This window comes from Cebus imitator, unplaced genomic scaffold, assembly GCF_001604975.1.
Source record: "Cebus imitator isolate Cc_AM_T3 unplaced genomic scaffold, Cebus_imitator-1.0 Scaffold25, whole genome shotgun sequence".
In the NCBI taxonomy this organism is placed as follows: Eukaryota; Metazoa; Chordata; class Mammalia; order Primates; family Cebidae; genus Cebus; species Cebus imitator.
In genome coordinates this window covers 475,585-494,281 of record NW_016107340.1, presented here as the reverse complement: position 1 = coordinate 494,281, position 18,697 = coordinate 475,585, and the positions used below count along the sequence as shown (strand labels likewise).

Here is an 18,697-nt window from a genome sequence, read left to right as displayed (position 1 = left end):
TTTCACCATGTTGGTCAGGATGGTCTTGATCCCTTGACCTCATGATCTGCCCGCCTCAGCCTCCCAAAGTGTTGGGATTATAGGCATGAGCCACTGTACCCAGTCTATTGTTGAGTTTTAAGAGTTCATTGTATATCCTTTCTCAGATATATCTTTTATAAATATTTTTATAAAAGATATATAAAAGCATATATATATATATAAATAAAAGATATATAAAGGTCCTTTCTCAGGTATATCTTTTATGTTTTTTTTTCTCAGTCTGTGCCTTGTCTTTTCATCATCTTAACGAGTTTTTCACAGAGCAGAAATTTTTTATTGTAATGAAATCTAATATCAATGTCATCTTCTAGAAGTTTTATAGTTTTACATTTAGGTTTGTGATCTATTCAAAATTAATTTTTGTATAGTATAAGGTTAGATTCTATATTCATTCTTTGCATGTGGATGTCCAATTGTTCCAGTATCATTTATTGAAAATGCTGTCCTTTCCTCAGTAACTTTCCTTTGTCAAAGATCAGTTGACATTACTGTGTGGGTCTTTTTCCATATTCTCTATTCCATTCCTGTGCTCCATTTGTCTGTTCTTTCACCAATAACACATTGTCTTGATCACTGTAGTTTTGCAGTAACTCTTGAGGATGGATGTGTCAGTCCTCTGACTTTGTTCTTCGTCAATATTTTGTTGGTTATTCTGGGTCTTTTGCTTTCCCATGTAAACTTCAGAACCAGTTTGCTGGTCACCACAAAGGAACTTTCTGGGCTATTTTATTGAGATTGCTTGAATCTGCAGATCAAATTGGGAAAAACTGATATTTTAACATTAAGTCTTCTTATCCATGAACATGGAATATCTCTTCATTTATTTGTGATCTACTTTGATTTCTTTCATTAGAGTTTTGTAGTTTTCTTCAGGTACATGTGATATCTTATACATATTTTGTTAAATTTATATGTAAATATTTTATGTCTTTTATTTGCTATTAATGTTGTTCTGAGTTTAAAAATTAAAATGTAACTTTTACCATTCATCTCATATCATGCAATTCCAGTTTTACATGCAAACATAAAACATTTAAGTCATATGTAGAATCACCAGAATTACACAGTGGAAAATCTGTACAGAATGCATGTTCATGAAAACAGTCCAGCTGATAAATGAGAAGTGGTGGAGATACAGGCAGTATAATTGATCAAAGAAGGATGTTAACTAACTAGAGAATAAAGAATATTTCAGCTGGAAAGAAAATAATGTTGATCTCTGGTTCAAGAAACTAGGTCCCAAAATGAAAAGTGGCCAGGGTCACATAGGTAAAAAGTAATGAGAACCCTTCTTACCACCCAAGCAGCATTGCTGAAATTCACTATGTGATATTAATTCAGCTTTCTTATTTACTGGATTTCAGGTCTGCTGACATTCAAAATTATATTGAGCTTGACTAGATACTTCTGGGAATATTCAGATGTACACACTGTGAGTCTATGTGGAATCCCATAGCAGTTACGACTGTCACAGATGTAGCAATTCCTTTAGCCCCAAAACTTGTTGAAGGAGAGTCTAAATTAAAACTAGTCACACTGACAGATTTTTAATATTATGCATTGAATCTGCTGGGAAATAAAAGAGGCATCTTCCTTCATGGCAGAGAAAAGTGACTGGTGTGTTTGTGTTCTTGGCAGTAGTTTTTGCCATCTGAGCCAGGCTTAGACAGGGAGAACATCAGATTCAGAAGATACCTCAGAGATAAACTCATTCAGTGGCTTTTAAACTGTGTTCTAGGCATCCACACACATTTCATTACATTTATTATTTTAAATACTAAGTTAGAAAATGCTTACTACTCAAACATGTTATAGATCAAAGCTTGATGTGGTGGAAATCACAGATCATGATGATCTTCAAATGTATCATGAGAAAATGCTATATATGGCAACTTATAAGTATACTACATTTATCTGAGCTATGTATTGGGAAGCCATACACGACTTCATTTTATGAAAAGATTCCCTTGCACAAAAGTTGTTTCAAAACCGTTGATCTATTCATCCCCATCCAAATAAGCCTCTAAGAACTGTTGATAGATTTATAATACATGTTCAACAAATTTCAGCCATCATTATTTCCTACAGATAGAGAAATTGAGGCCTAGGTTGACTAAATGACTTGCCCCAAACATCCAGATATTTAGCAGCAAAGCCAGAATTTTACCTGTGTCTTGACTCCTATATTATTTTTCTATTCACTCTATTGCAATTGCCTCCAGATTCCATCCCCAACAAAGCAGCTAAAATGTTAAGTCTTCCAGGCATAGGCTGTATTTACTGTTCCTTTGATCTATCCCTTTTCTTAGTCCTGGACCATTCTTGGTGAGCCAGGAGGGTAAAAGGGGTGGGGGGGGGGAAGAGAGAGAGAGAGAGAGAGAGAGAGAGAGAGAGAAAGAGAGGGGGAGAGAGAGAGAAATATCACCAGAGGACTCACCAAGATGTTCTTATTTTGACATCTTTAACGCTGAAAAGGGACAAAAAAGTGTCAGTCCTGCTTTTAAATGTTTATCCCATTTGCCTTATAAAAACATTTACATGTGGAGAACATGGATCTAAGTTTTGATCAAAAATGTCATCTTTCAGAGGTCCCAAAGATAGATAATTTTTTAGATCCTAGAGGACAGGTAAGAACCCATAGCTACCATGAATGAATAATGGTGAGTTCTGACCACCATCCTCCAACTCTACAAGCTGTGGCACTACAAGCATATTTAAGATATCCAGAAACCCCACTTTTGAAAACATTGCAGCCACTCATGCAGCCTGTTCTGAAGATATTTTCAAATCACTCCTTCTCTCTCCTTCTCCCATCCTCTATACATTAATAGATTCTTGTATCTATGACTGTCTTTCTAGTCTCTGAACACCTCCAAGTTCAGGCTTAAATCAACAAATGAGTAACTGAGGAAAAAACTAAAGCCCCAAATCTCTTTACAAAGGATTAAGTGTATGATTAGAAAATGACTGAAGTATCTCCATGTCACATAATAGAACTCAAAAATACTTGAATTAATAAATTTGTGTTTTGCATATTTTTACTGAATATTTTTTATTTTCTACCTACATATTAAAGTGATAGTTGAAAAGCACACAGATTGATACAATGAATAACTCTGTAAGCAAAGCTGCCTTTATATGGAGGTTTGGCCCATGCCCCATAACACTACCTACTTGCTGGTGAGTTTTAGTGGTGGTGTTGAGTGGCTTACCTGAATTCAGCTATTTTTAATCTACTCCCCCTTGTGGTTAGTGTGAGACATTTTTAAGGTGGCTGTTATGGCTTTCACTCCTTTGGCACCATGTTCTGACCTAGAGATAAAATAATTCATGAACAAAACCAAACTCAAAGCCAAAACATTTTAAAAGTAGGCTAGTTTAATGTGAATGTAGGAAGACCTAGACAGCCAGACCCTTTTCTCTTGATCTCTCCCTTTCCTAAGCAGCTCCTTCACCTTCTTCAAGACTCAGGTCAGAACCAACCCCCTCCAAAAATTTGTTCTGGTTTCTTGCTCTGTGAGTTTTGGGCCTCATCTTGTGACTGCCTCTATCAAAGAACCTATCACTCTGTGTCTCTGCTCACTAGGCAGCTATCCCTAATGGACTGTGAACAACAGGGGGTAGGGGGTAGGAACTGTGTCTTGCATTTTTTTATTCCAAAATGTCTTCTTTTGCCAGCTATAGAGTAGATGTTCAATAAATGTTTGTTGAAATAAAAAACTGGTTCTTGCCACTAAAAATTTTAGACAGTTGGCATAATATCTCAGGTTGCAATTTTCTCACGTATAATTTTAGGGGTTTAGGACTTTAAGTCCCTAAAGAGTCTGTGTGTCTGGAATTATATTATTATCAAAATATTCTGTAAGAATTGCTCCCCTTTTGACCTTCAAGTTCTTTTGTTTAGGAGCTCTTGAATATCTTTTGGTTCTATAGCACTGTATGTCATGCATGGTACGTTAATATTGGAGGTGGGAATGGGAAATAGCCCAGTAGTTACTAGCAAAGATGGCATTGAAGAGATTTCTTCAGAAGTAATTGTCTGAATGACTATTTTCAAAAGAAAATGATCAATTCCATATAGACCTCAAATAAGTTTTTATTTACCTTTTTAAATTCCATTTGAAGACATATCCGTTTATGGAAAGGTCTAGAAGTATTTCCTCCTCTTGGCTTGGAGTTCCCAACATATCAAGTTTTAATAATATCTGACTTAGGACCACAAAACATTATTTAGCAAATATACAGTTTGTGTTCAAGACATTTGAGGAAAATAAAAACGTGAAGAAATAATTACTAAACTTCCCATTTAAATTTCTATGTTGATTCACTGAGTGAACATTGAAAAATGCGTATGACTGTGAATCTAAGGATAGTAATACTTAATACAGACTCTGCCATAAAACAAAACTTTGTCCAGGCTTTTATCAAAAAGATAAGAAATGCAGCAAGTATGGAGGTTTCTAAAGAAACCAAAAGTAAAACTGCCCTATGACCTGACAATCTCTCTCCTGGGCATATACCCAAAGGAAGTGAAATCACTGCCTCATAAAGATAACTGCACTTTCATGTTGATTGCAAAATTACTCACAATAGCCAAGATAAGGAAACAACCAAAGCATCTGTCAATAGATGAACAGATAAACTGTGGTATATATAGTATGATGGAATATTATTCAGCTTTAAAAAGAAGATTCTGTTGTTTGAGACAACATGGATGAATGGAAAGGACACTATTCCAAGTGAAGTAAACCAGACCATAGAAAGAAAAATACTACATGACCTGACTTATATATGAAATCTTTTAAAACATTGAATAAATAGAAAAGGAGAGGATAATGGTGATTGGGGTGAGAGGACAGGGGAAATGGGCAGATGTAGGTCAAAGGGGACAAAGTTGCAGTTATATAGGATGAATTAGTGTAGAGATCTAATGAGCAACATGAGGATGACAGTTAAGAATATTGTATACTGGAAATTTGCTAAGAGAGGTTTTAGGTACTTTTACCACACACACAAAAGTAAGTATGTGAGAGGATGGATATGTTAGTTTACCTGACTGTAGTCATCACTTCATTGTATATCAAAACATTGTGCTATACATCTTAAATATATAAATAAAGAAAGTGTTCAAACTGCCCAAGATCTAGAAGCCATCAGAGACGACTGTATATCTCACTTGCAATGAGGCCAAGTGAGGATTCATTGTCTTATTTAGTTTTTGGGAGAACTTGGGTTTATCTAAGGCAGAGAGAAAGTGTGTGCTCTAAGGATACTAAATGCTGGAACTTTTGTTCTCCTAAAGTAGGAAACACTCAGAAGTGGGAATGTTTGCAGGAGACAGTCCTTTCAGAACTGAGGTAAAACATTTTTCAAATTAAAACAATAATTTGGAGGCCCATGGAAAGAAATTGATATTTTTAATGAACTAAGTTAGAACAGGACTCTTCAACTGGTCAGAAAATAGAATTTTAAGAAAAGGGAAGAAAAATAAATGTTGTATATACAAGGATCTTTGTTGTTAAGCAGTCGTGTGTGTGTGTGTGTGTGTGTGTGTGTGTGTGTTGTTTTTTGAGACTTACTGCTAGTTTGTAAAGATGAACTGTTCGATTATAAAGTAAACTGCAGTTTGAAATGTAAAATGACCCCATAATAAGGCCTGTATTTGCGTTTACTGCAGTCTCTCCCGGAATGTAGGCACAGGCTAATCTGTATGTACAGGATTATGTTAGCTTCTGAGAGATTCTGGGAAAGCATTGTCCTGTTAAAGTCATAAAGGCTCTTCTTTTTCTTCAAAGGGTATTTTTTTTTCTATGTAGAAAATCTACCAGAAAACCTTACCAAATATCGAAGGGTGGCAAAAAGTGTTATCTCAGATCTTCTATTCATGTTTGGGAATTCTAATAAGCTGAATTTATGTGTTTGTTTATTTGTTTTGTTTTAAATTTTTGTGAGTACACAGTACATGTATACATTTATAGGGTTCATGAAATATTTTGATACAGGCATACAATGCATAATAATCACATCAGGGTAAATAGGATATCCATTGTCTTAAGCATTTATCCTTCTTTGTGTTTCAAACAATCCAATTATAGTCTTTCAGTTATTTTTAAGTGTGTAATAAGTTATTGCTGATTGTAGTCACTCTGTCATGCTATCAAATACTAAATCTTAGTCATTCTATCTAATTATATTTTTGGACCCATTAACCATCCCCATTTACCCCTCAGCCTCACTTACGCCTCATCCCCACTTACCCTCATCCCCACTCACCCCTCATCCCCACTGCCAAACTATCCCTTCCAGCCTCTGGTGACCATCATTTTACCATCTACATTAGTTCAATTGTTTTTATTTTTAAATCCCACAGATAAGTGAGAACATACAGAAGTTTGTCTTTCTGTGCCTGGCTTATTTCACTTAGCATAATGACCTCCATTTCCATCCATGTTGTTGCAAATGACAGGATATTATTGTTTTTTATGGTGGAATTGTACTCCATTGTGTATATGCACATTTTCTTTATTCATTCATCTGTTGAGGGATGCTTAGGCGGTCTTCAAATTTTAGCTATTGTAAACAGTGCTGCAACAAACACAGGAGTGCAGACATCTCTTCAATATACTGACTACCTTTCTTTTAGGTATATATCTAACAGTGTGATTGCTGGATTATATGGTAGGAAACTGTTCTCCATAGTGGTTGTACTAATTTACATTTCCACCAACTGTGTACAAGGGTTCCCTTTTCTCTACATCCTTGCCAACATTTGTTATTGCCTGTCTTTGAATATAAGTCATTTTAACTGAGGTAAGATGATATCTCACTGTAGTTTCAATTTGCATTTCTCTGTTGATCAGTGATGTTGAACACTTTTTCATACATCTGTTTGCCGTTTGTATGTCTTCTTTTGAGAAATGTCAGTTTAGATATGTTGCCCACTTTAGAAATAGATTTATTAGTTTTATTTCCCCTGTAGAGTTGTTTGAGCTCCCTATATATTCTGGGTATTAATCCTTTGTCAGGGTAGCTTGCAAATATTTTCTCACATGTTGTCTTTTCACTTTGCTGATTGTTTCCTTTGCTGTGCAGAAGCTTTTTAGCTTGATGGGATTCCATTTGCCATTTTTGCTTTGGTTGCCTGTGCTCATGGGGCATTACTCAAGAAATCTTTGTCCAGTTCAATGTCCAGGAGAGTTTCTCTAATTTTTTTTTTAGTAGTTTCATAGTTTTAGGTCTTAGATGTAAGTCTGTAATTCATTTTGATTTGATTTATGCATAATGTAAGAGATAGGGGTCTAGTTTCATTCTTCTGCATCTGGATGTTCGCTTTCCCTGCATGTTTTTGGAGAGACAGACCTTTCCCCAGTGTGTGTTCTTGGCACCTCTGTCAAAAATGAGTTGATTCTAGGTGTATAGATTTGTTTCTGGATTCTCTAGTCTGATCTATTGGCCTATGTGTCTGTTTTATGCCAGTCAGTACCATGCTGTTTTGGTTACCACAGCTCCGTAGTATTATTTGAATTCAGGTACTGTGATTGCTCCAGTTTTATTTCTTTTGCTTAGGATGGCTTGGCTATTCTGGGTCTTTTGTGGTTCCATATAAATTGTAGGATTATTTTTTCTATTTCTGTGAAGAATGTCATTGGTATTTTGATAGGAGTTGCACTGAATCTGAAGAATGCTTTGGATGTATGGACATTTTAATAATATTGATTCTTCTAATCTATGAACATGAAATATCTTTTCATTTTTTGTGTATTCTCTTCAACTTCTTTTATCAGTGTTTTATAGTTTTCACTGTAGAGGTCTTTCACTTCTTTAGTGAAGCTAATTCTTAGGTTATCATGTTGTTTCTGAGCTCTAACAAATAATATAAGGTTGTTTACTTTGTGGCAACAAAAATTTGTTTCTCTAGCTGTGTATTCATATATCAGGGCCATTGGACTTTTTTTTTTTTTAAATAGATAAAACAGGCACAACATTTATTTTTAATTTGTGAGGCACTATTAATAAAACTAGTACATTTGTAGCACTACAATGATGTTGAAGCAGGAAATTTCCCTGACTCTTTTGTGGGCAGGAACTGGAGTGCAGGGACTGGAACTAGCCAGCTGCTTCAGCACCAGCAGAGGCAAGCTCCACTCACTCAAACCCATTGTGCTTAACCTCTTGTTGGAGGGAGCACACAGGTGAGGAGGTGTAGGAACTGGGGTGAGCATTTTGGGGTGCCAGCAGGAACGAAATTTGTACTGGTCCCATGGCAGCATCTTGGGGGTGCCCATGACCCCTGAGGCCCCAGAAGGAGTCTTACAGTCAGTGCTCTTTTAGCTTTGCCATCCATGGACAGCTTAAGTGTTAACAGCTCAGTAGAAGGTCAGTGTGACAGCCTTTTGCACCCACACTTGAGTTCTTACCTGGTGTCCAGGAGGAATGTTGCATGAATGAATTTGAAGGATGGTCAATGTGGGGGATTTTATTGCCAATGAAGGTGGCTCTCAGCAGGAAGGGAAGCTGAAGAGGGGATGGATTTGGGGAAGATAGTCTTCCTCTGGAGTCTGGCTGGAGATGGCCAAACTCCTCTCCAAAGCTGTGCCTTCAAGCTGTCCCTCTGAAGTCAAGTTGCTTCTCTCCAACTGTGGTCTCTGACATCTAGCTGCATCTCTTCTTCTCTCTCTGCTGGCTGAGCCTGGGGTTTTTATGGGCACAGGATGGGGGGTGGGGTGGGCCATGGGTAGTTTTAGAAAAGGCAACATTTGGGTGGGAAAACAGGGATATATATTCTCACTTTGGGCCATGGTTCCAGGCTTGAAGGTTAGGCCCTTGCCGGGGACCCACCTTCTTCTGCCCAGAGTGTCCTTGTTTCTTATCCCTATCAATGTGAAAATTGGTTTTGATTTAAAATAATTAAATATTAGTTAACAGAATCAAAAGTTTTTTATTGCTAGAAAGACTTAAAAAATAGATCTCACATTGATCTATTTTTAGGCTTTGTGGTGACAGAGCCTGGCACTTAAGGGACACTCAATCAATATTTGTTGACTCATGATTGAAAAGTATCAATTTTGAGGCTAAAATGAAAACTCTATTTAGAGTATAAGAAGTTTATATAACTTAACCACTATAATGATTTTAGCTGAAATTTCCATTTTTCTTCCTTCATTTAGATTTCCTGACCTCTGAAAAGTGGAAGATAATTTTATGTTAAAAAAATTATCTCTGGGCCAGGTGTGATGATTCATGCCTGTAATCCCAGCACTTTTAGAGGCCAAGACAGGAGGATCACTAGAGACAAGGAGTTTGAGTCCAGCCTGGGCAATATAGCAAGACCCTGTCTCTACAAAATAAATAAATAAATAAATAAATAGCTGAGTATGGTGGCACATGCTTATAGTCCCAGTTATGCAGGAGGCTGAAGTAGGAGGATCACTTGAGCTTGGAGGTCAAGGCTGCAGTGAACTGTAATCTCTCAACTGCACTGCAGCCTGAGTGTCAGAGCAAGACCCTGTCTCTCACACACACACACACACACACAATCTCTAAAACCTCTAAAATGATGTGATGTCTGGGATTAGCTTCAAAACAATGAACAAGATGAGCTACAAGTTCATCACTGTTGAAGCTGAATGATTCATACATGGGGGTGCATTATATTACCCTCTATACTTTTATATATATCTAAAACTTCTCAATACATAAGGTTAAAAAAAGGATTTGTAAGATTGAAATGTAGTTCCTGTGTCTTTCCCAAATATTTATTTCTTATTCTGGGTCCCTTACTTAAAAGAGAAATGGGGTTGGGGAGAGCATTTCCAGACTCGAAAAATTTAATAGTATTGCTTATCTCCCTAACCCTAGGCCTCCTCTTCAGGAGCTTCTGGGTAGGAATGAAGGCTTTTGGAAGCTTCCCAAGACTTATGGTTGAACTACTTACTTTAGTTTCCATTACCTTCTTTTCTGGATGGAGGAAAAGCCCTTTAGGTTCAGCAATTTATAGGGGTGTGACAGGGGAGGTGGTTTTTCATTGAGAACGAGATAATGGCAGCATTCCTTGCTGGAGAAAGGAGGCGCGAGGATCTGCGTGCTGTTGCCTCAGGGCACACTCAGACGACTGAAACCAGCTGTTGCTGACTGAGCTGGCTTTTAATTAATTATTTTGGTAATTGTGTTGGCAATTTTTCCTCTTCCTTAGTCTTTTAAAAAAAGCAAACACATCTAACTGTTTATGTAACTACTAGAAAAAACACAAGGCTCTTAGCAACTGACCTAGTGTACCTTAACCGAATTGTATTATAGTTTGTGGGCATGGACTGTCATCTAATTTGTGAGTCTTTTTTGATCACTGATGTTTGGCTGGTAATATTTCAACAAAGGGGAGGAGATACTCGGGGGCTGTCTTTGCTCTTGCCTTGTCAGATGTTCTCACCCTGCTCCAGTATAATTGAGCCAATGTGAGTTTTAATCTTTTTTTATTAATTAAGATATGCTCAAATTTATATATAGAACACTGACATCCAATATATATTTAAGAAGTTCTCTCTAGGCAGCATAAAAGAAACCTAATACCTTTGCAACACTACAATGATGTAAAAATTGGTTTTGTTTGACTTAAAATCATTAAATATTTGTTAACAGAGTCAATACATTTTTATTGCTAGAAAGACTTAAAAAAACAAACTCTGGAGATTATTCTATCTGAAAGTTCTTACTTTATGCAGTAGAAGTTACTGATGCCTAGAAAAGCCATGTGACTTGTCCACTAACATGGTCCCTTTGAAAAAACTCAAGTTGCTTTTGCTCTCTCTGAAATGCAGTTTTACAGGGCCTGACAAGAAAATTCACTCAGCACAGCCATAGTTCAAAAGCTAGTGAGCCATAGGAGCTACGGCAGAGTAGAAAAATGAATTTGCTATCGTCTGCAGTTTTATTTTATGCAAGACACATACCATGGAGCCTCCAGCTTTAGAGTTCTCAGTTAGACAATGTAATGTAATGTTTCTATTACAGAAAAAAATAGAGAAAACTTAACCATAAAAGATCCAGTTCAAAAATTCAGTTAACGTGCATTTGGGAAATCAAAATATCCTTCTCATATTCAAAGAAAATAATTGCTGTTAAAGTCAATTTTGGGAAAGTCTGCTTTTAATAATACTTTCTTTAGAGAATAGTCACTCAAAAAAATTGAGAAAATAGATTCAGCTTCAAGTGAAATATTCTCTATCCACTATACGGATAATACAGAAATTGGGGGCAGTGGGAGTCTTTCAGAAAAGAATCAATAAATGGAGAATATATTACCAAGCAAAATGCACCTAACATTTTATTTCCCCTGAAAGAATATTTATAAGAATTAACTTTCCTCTGTGTATGAAGTATATATTATTTATAGCTATTTAAAGCTACTAAAAGAAAATTGAAAAAGGCAATTTAAAAGTGTTTACATTCTCTTAACCTTTTGCATTTTGACTTATTCCAACTACTGCCACCATACATAGAACCTTTCTCATTCTGAAGGAGACACAGACCACTTTGTAGAACAAAAGTGGCTTCAAACACTTGTGATCTTAGGAGAGTGGAGAAAAGAGGGAGGAGGGAAGTGAGGAGGGTAGAAGAAAGGACTCTTTTCTAACAACCTTTTAAGAGCAATATTCTTAGAAATATTTAACTCCTGTGAACTTTGCCTCACATATTTGCCAAGTGCTAAAATAAAAGAGTAAAGGAGACAGTAATAATAGTGGGCTATAAAGGTGGATGGAAGACAACAAAGATAACTCCAGGAAAGGAACAATGCCTGTGCGCTGACCCTGGGGAAGGAAGCAGGGGCATCTACGTCTGGACCGTGAGTTGCAAAGCACTTGACCTTCAGTTTCTCTGTGGATGATGTAAAATAAATAGCATCCCCTTCTTCTTATTTCAATTCCAGTTAACCTAAGTGCATGAAACATGGGAACTGGGTCATCTGTTCCCATTACTGCTAAAGAGAAATTTTGAACCCGGTTATTTCACATGTATGGGCCTGATTATCTATCAAAATGATCTCCTGAAAAAATTGGATAATGACATGATATGGATATTATTAATACATTATACTATTGACATACTGTAGATATTATTTTAAAGGGCCACAGAACTATTTTTTTGCATGTGATCTACTTTAAGAAATACATTTTATATCACAACACACATATGCATATATGTAAATGTAAATTACTGAAATGGAAGTTTCATTTAAAAAATACTTTTCCTTACTAGGTATGATGCATTCTGATATTTTTCAATTTCACTGTATCATTTTTAAAAAATTCTGCGTTTAATCCATTAAATTGATTTTACCACCCACCAAAGACTTGAGACTCAGAGTATGAGTCTGAATCACAAACATAAACAAAGCAGGATGCTGGTTGTATTCGAGAATGATATGAAATTCAAGTATATTTTATTTGAAACAAACAAGTCTGGTAGAATCCAGAAGTTATCAAATTTGGGTTTTATTTGTCATAATATAAAACTCAAATTTTTCAGCATCAGGTATTTTTCCAAGTAGTATGTGGCTTATGCTGTTAAAAGACGATTTGGCAGCATAGCTCTTACATTTTAGACATTTTGCAATTAGAAGAATAGTAATTTCTCAGTGCTGGGGGTTCTCAGTATAACATTGGGGCCTCAGATAAGAAAGAAAATCTTCTAAATAAAGAATTGCAAAGAGGAACTGACAATAATCTCGAGATAGAAAAGGTTCTTAAAAATCACAAAATACTTACTAACACATCACACCCTTACCATTGAATTTAGTTTTCCACAGGATGATGAATGCTTCCAAGAATCTCACAGTTAAAGCATCTTAAAGTTTTGCTTTCCAATGCCCTGCTCAATAAATGCAGGATTCCCCTCTGTGTTATTCTTTCAATAATTAAAAATATATTTATTAAACATCTACAATATGTTCAGAGATCCAGAAAGCAACACAATTTAAAAAGCTGTCCCCAGGATGCCTACAAGTAGTTAGAAGTGATAAAAGATAAGCAGTAATATCCTAAAATGGATACTCATCCCCAGTGAGCGGTGAGCTCCCTCTGTTTATTTTCTCCTGCCATAGTAACTCAGTTTCTTCTATTACTGGCTACTTCTTTATTGGACAGCTCTGGTTGTTAGAAAGTTTTTTACATTGAATTGTTTCTTCAGTGACATCAGTCCAAATTCTATTTCTGTCCTTGGTGGCCACACAGTTAAAAAAGAAACAAATTTGGAGTAAACTCTGCTTTACCAGATTGACATCAAGAGGGGAGACAAGTTCCTAAGATCCCATGAAAATTGGACTGGGATACACCCACTGGCATCCCAGCTTGAGAAAGGGTAACTGCTGGACTGAATCCTAAAATAGAATCAGAACCATAGACTATTTTAGTTGACAGAGACCCTTCAAAGGTATTTAGTCAACTTCTATAATTCTTTAAATAGGAAAATGAGTTTGCAACCTAATCCACTGAAATATTTTCTAGGAGATGTGATTCTGATGTCAATAAGGACATTAGTGGGAAAATAGGATTCACTTTGCAGAAGTTTAATTAAGTCAACTTTGCTGCAACAGATTTTTTTTACCCCTGAGGCTGATATTTGATATGGTTTAGCCCCTAAAGTAACCTTAAACATAAGACTCTGGGCTTTATGATGAAGAATTTGTGTACGTAATATCCCCAAGTGAGCTGAAGTTAAGAAGAACTAGAATGAATAACAAATTGTAGTACAGGCTATAATTTATGTAGTACATAGCTTTTCAAGCTATGGATTATTATTGTTATTATACTATATTCACAGTTCACAAAGTGTGTTCACAAACCTGCTCTTTTAAAGACTCACAATAATCTTTGAAGTAGGTTTTTTAAAACATTTATTTCACAAAAGGGAACTAAGAAACAATTGCTCTTATACTCATGGCAAATGAGAACTGGAATAGTGTAATGATTTTCTAGTTTAACTCCTTGATTTCGTAGAACCCAAGGTATGTAAGAGTTAAGCAACCTAGTAGATTTAGGACTAGAATTCAGGAATAAGACTCTCAGGAGATCTTTTTGCCGAGCTTCTGCACATGTTTGCCAGAATCCTGTGTGGGTAATCTGTAAGTCTCATCAGATTCCTCTAAGATTCCTTTATAAATTGGACCATGTTATACCTCTTGTTATGAAAATTTGTTTTCTCACTTGACTATAACTTGGACATCTTTCTATGTTGATACCTATGTTGCAATCTCATTGTTATTTTTGAAGGATAAAATAATTGGTACTTTTAATTCAATGCATTGATACCAATTATTTGTGGCCAGTGTCAGTCTTGACTTGTCTGTGCCTATGCCATATTGGTTATGAAAGATTTTGCAAACTGATTACTAGTACTTTCTCTGTATTCCAAAAATAAAGCAGCTGTCTCTCTCAATTCTTGAATGTAACCATATTTCTCAACAAACCTAGAGCTCAACAAAGACTAGAACTATGTGATAAGCATGCAGATCTTCATAAGGCAAGGCAGACATTCGTTGTTTTTAGAGAGCAAGACTGAGGTCTTTCTGTAGATGTCTAGGCCAAATGTGGAAGTTGACACTTGGCAACAACAGGTAACTTTTGTTATTTTATTTTCCACAAGAATTCTGACAGAGAACCTTCCATGGGTATTTTAATCGTTTCTGCTCTTTTGACCAAATTTAAAGACATTGTAATCCTTAGTGATAGTCTCTGAGAGTTAAGAGAGCAGGATTTCTCCCTCTGTACCGTCTTGAGTCACAATTGCACATGTGCAAACAGTTGAGCAGAATATCCTTTGATGGAGTCACCAAAATGGCAGAAAAGGACAATGATTTGATTGATGACAAAATAAGATGTTTGTCATTTGATAGTAGAATTGGATAAGGAAATATTTTGGAATTTCCCCTCAATTTTCTCATCAAATATAGTTTTGACAGAATGAAGAATGTAAGTGGTTTTTTCTCTTAACTCCTATCTTCAAGATAGAAAACTGTCACCACTCTTGTGAATTCCTAATGAATTCAGTATTACTTAGTTTCATGTGTTGCCAACATTTATGCCTTGCAGAAAAATAAGCAACTCCATAATGTTTTAAATTAGATATTTTTGATTTTGATTCGTGTCTATCAAAATGACAGTCACCGTGTGACTTTGGACGGTTGGGATTTGTAGCACATTGGAAAATCGAACCTCTTCCTTTGCAGTAAATGTGAAACCATAATTGATGTGAGTTCCTTTTTTTTCCTGTCATCATCAACTAACCGCCTAAGTAATAATAATAATGTAATCATGAGTACTAAGGAAAAGTGTCTGGTCAGGCTGGCTGAGCAGTGAATGAAGCTGATAGTGTTGGGTGGTGCAGTTGTTTTTTCCAGGGAGTCTATCGTTTCAGATCTCTGACAAATGGAATTACTCTTTATTTTTTATTTATACATTGGCTCACAGCATAATACCTGCTGCCATTTGGTGGAAACGATTACACAATTTAAACAAATTTACTTTAATAATCCACTTATTTCTGTAGTTATGATGTATTCAACTTATGGGCTAGAAGAAATAGAAGAAGAAACACTATTTTTAAGGCCTAAAAGCTCCTATTATCATGCTATTAAGGCATAACTTGATAGGGCCTAAAAGCCCTATTTTTGTTTTATCGAGGCAAACTTTAAATTAAAGGAACACTTATACTCATCTTAAAACAGAAAACATTCTGCTCATGGTAAGACACAGAGCAGTGTAAATTACACACATGCATGATGACATCAGAAGTAGCTAACAACATGTCCTGACTTGAATTAATGTAGGACCAACTCTGAATGTGGTCTCATTCAAACGTCAGCATTCTGCACCAGTCTATATGATTTGGTTTGAGTTTTCTTATTTTAGGTACTTTTATGAAAATAACAGATATTTTTATCCCCTTCCCCTCCTGCCTTTCATTCAACATGCACACAATTAAATTATAAAATTATGTATGATTGTCAAATGACAGAGAGCCTGTCTCTGGAGGTTCTGTTATATTACCCTCAATTTTCTCCTGTACCAACAAGCCTATTGACAACATCTACATATGTGCTTTTAGATACTCCTTTGATCTAAGGAACTGAATCCTGTTTAAATGAAAGCAAACACCCCTAAGAGGGGTAATGTTTAAAGATTGTATCAGTCATTAACACCATAGCATAAATTGTTGAATTCAGGTAATTAGCATTTATTACAGGGCTTTTGAGGGCCTAAGTCAGGCCTAGTGACCCTAAAGACATGCCCTTGAGGAGTTTTTGATTTCTGTGATTGTTTCATTTGGTAATGTTGGACAAGTTGATTCACTCTGGGGCTCAAATTTGTCATCTGTGAATTGAAGGGACTGGATTAGAGTAATAGCTTTTAAAATCTTTAGAGATTCCCAGGCTCTCCCTCTGGAAAGAAAAGGGGCTCTAACCAGTTGTAGCTCTTGGTTCACTTAATTATACCTTAGTCTTTTTGAAACTTTTCTTTTGAAGATGGAGATTTTCAGCTAAAATATTAAAAATTAACAGTTCTGAAAATAACCCTTCTGGGTGATTTTCAAGATTTCTTTAAAAATTGTTGCCTCCAATGACATTCCAAATTACAAAATATTTTCTGTATTAGTCCAGTAGGACACTCTCAGGGTGTTTCTTGGCATTGGTCAGACAAAGACGTAAAGTGTTTAGTCCTTTGTGTGCCAGTGTGGATGTGCAGGAGGTTGCACCCAAGCTCAACTTGACAGTTTCTCAAGTTTGCCGAAGGCTAGGCCTGGGGCTCACCAGAGCCTGGGCCACCAACTTTGTGAGGAAAAATTTCTCTTTGAGAAACTTAACAATTTCGACCAATTCTCCACTTCAGAAATGTCATTTCTCTCTAAGAAGTGCATTTCCTGCAACTTTTCAGAAAGAAGCTTGGGGCTTCAATAATTCCACTGGCTACATTTCAGCAGGCAAAATGTAGCTTAAAATATGCATAGGAAAAAGGAACTTTCTACAAAATAATCTCATCTGATTTGGAGAAGCTTTAAATACAAACCATATTATGCCTTTGGCTCTCTTCCTCCAGCCCCAACTTGGAATCTTTTCTGGAGTTGTTCCAAAAAAACTCTCTTAACAATGTCAAAAAAAATGTTAGGACAGTCTTTCAACAGTCCTTTAAAATATTAGGAAGTGCAAAAATCACTAACTGATTTGAACTGACCAAAACAGAGAAGGGCTTGTTGTTTGGCATTTTTTTTATGGTGCTCAGATAAAATCTCTTCTTGGATTGAGAGTACAAATGGAAAAGATTGACAGCTATCTGGAAGCTTTCAACCTTCCATTTGTACTCTCAAGGCACATTTTCTCAAGCCTCAAACCCTATGGCCTTCTTTTTATTGGGGGCCATAGTGTTTGAGGCTTGAGAAAATGTGCCTTAACTTCCCCCCATTAAACTCTGGACTTTAGGAGGGAAATAAAATCCAATGGGCAAATTTACAAGGCCGTCAGAGCAGCTATCCTAGTTGGGGAAAACACATGTTGGTAGGGAGTTGGACCTGGGAATCTTAACCTTTTCATGTCAGTCCGACTGCGACAGCATGTATGGTTGGGGGTCTGAGACACAACCTTTACATTACAGAGAAAAGATAATTATCAGTACAGTAGGAAGAGTGTCCCAGAGACTGGAGAGATGTAGGTAAGTAAAGTTAAGTAAACAGGGATGGTTAGCTTGAGGACTCAGGTAGAGATAAAATGGAATTGTTCATGCCCAGCCCTCACTGATTTTTGAAACTGCTCAGCCTTGTGAGTGACTTCTGGTCAAGAAAAAGCCTAGATTTTAGGAATGTGGCGGTTGTAGATTTTGTTATGTGCCATTGTCCCAAGACAGTTTTTTATTGAAGGAGGAGGAATTTTAAATATATCAAGTGTATTAGTACATTTTCATGTTGATGATAAAGACATACCTAAGACTGGGTAATTAATATAGGAAAAAGGGATTAATCAACTTACAGTTCCACATGACTGCTGAGGCCTCACAATCATGTCAGGAGTCAAGGAGAAGTAAGCCACATCTTACGCGGGTGGAGGCAGACAAGAGAAGAGAGAGCTTGTACAGGGGAACTTCTCTTTTTGAAATCATCAGATCTCATGAGACTTACTCACTATCAAGAGAACAGCATGGGAAAGACCTGCTCCCATGATTCAGTTACCTCTCACCGGGTCCCTCCCACAGCATGTGGGAATTCAACATGAGATTTGAGTGGGGACACAGCCAAACCATATCAACAAAAGAATACAGATGCCCAGTGAGTTCCAATGATAAATATTTTCCTCCAACTAGGAGGATCAGAACAAGTGTGAGGTACTTGACTAGAGTCGTGGGTTGGGCACTAAGAAAAAGTCTTGCTCCAGACACCAGGCTACCCAGACAAGGACTGGCTTTTCTCTGATCTTTGCAGTCCTTCTTGGAAAGGCATCATTCATAGTGAAGGGATCAAACTTGGCTCAGACTTGGTCCTCAGTGAGGCAGTATTTATAAAACGGGTTTATTGCTAGTTAGTAAAGATGTTCAGAGGATGTGATGTACTTTGTGTCAGATGTTGTCGTTTTTTCCAGTAAGTCCAAGGTAGGCATTTGAGTGCCAGTTCTATCTAT

General features: G+C 36.5%; 2 long non-coding RNA genes across 2 annotated transcripts in view; one reads left to right on the top strand and one right to left on the bottom strand.

Moving 5' to 3' along the window:
* The window catches only part of LOC119470259, a 43,692-nt gene that overhangs the window by 10,275 nt on the left and 14,720 nt on the right, over positions 1–18,697 (bottom strand). Inside the window, exon 2 of the long non-coding RNA XR_005199146.1 lies at positions 3,255–3,354. This is a non-coding gene — a long non-coding RNA (uncharacterized LOC119470259). The remainder of the gene's footprint in view (positions 1–3,254; positions 3,355–18,697) is intronic.
* Positions 1–18,697, top strand: part of LOC108300162 — a 30,301-nt gene that overhangs the window by 7,039 nt on the left and 4,565 nt on the right. The window lies entirely within an intron of this gene.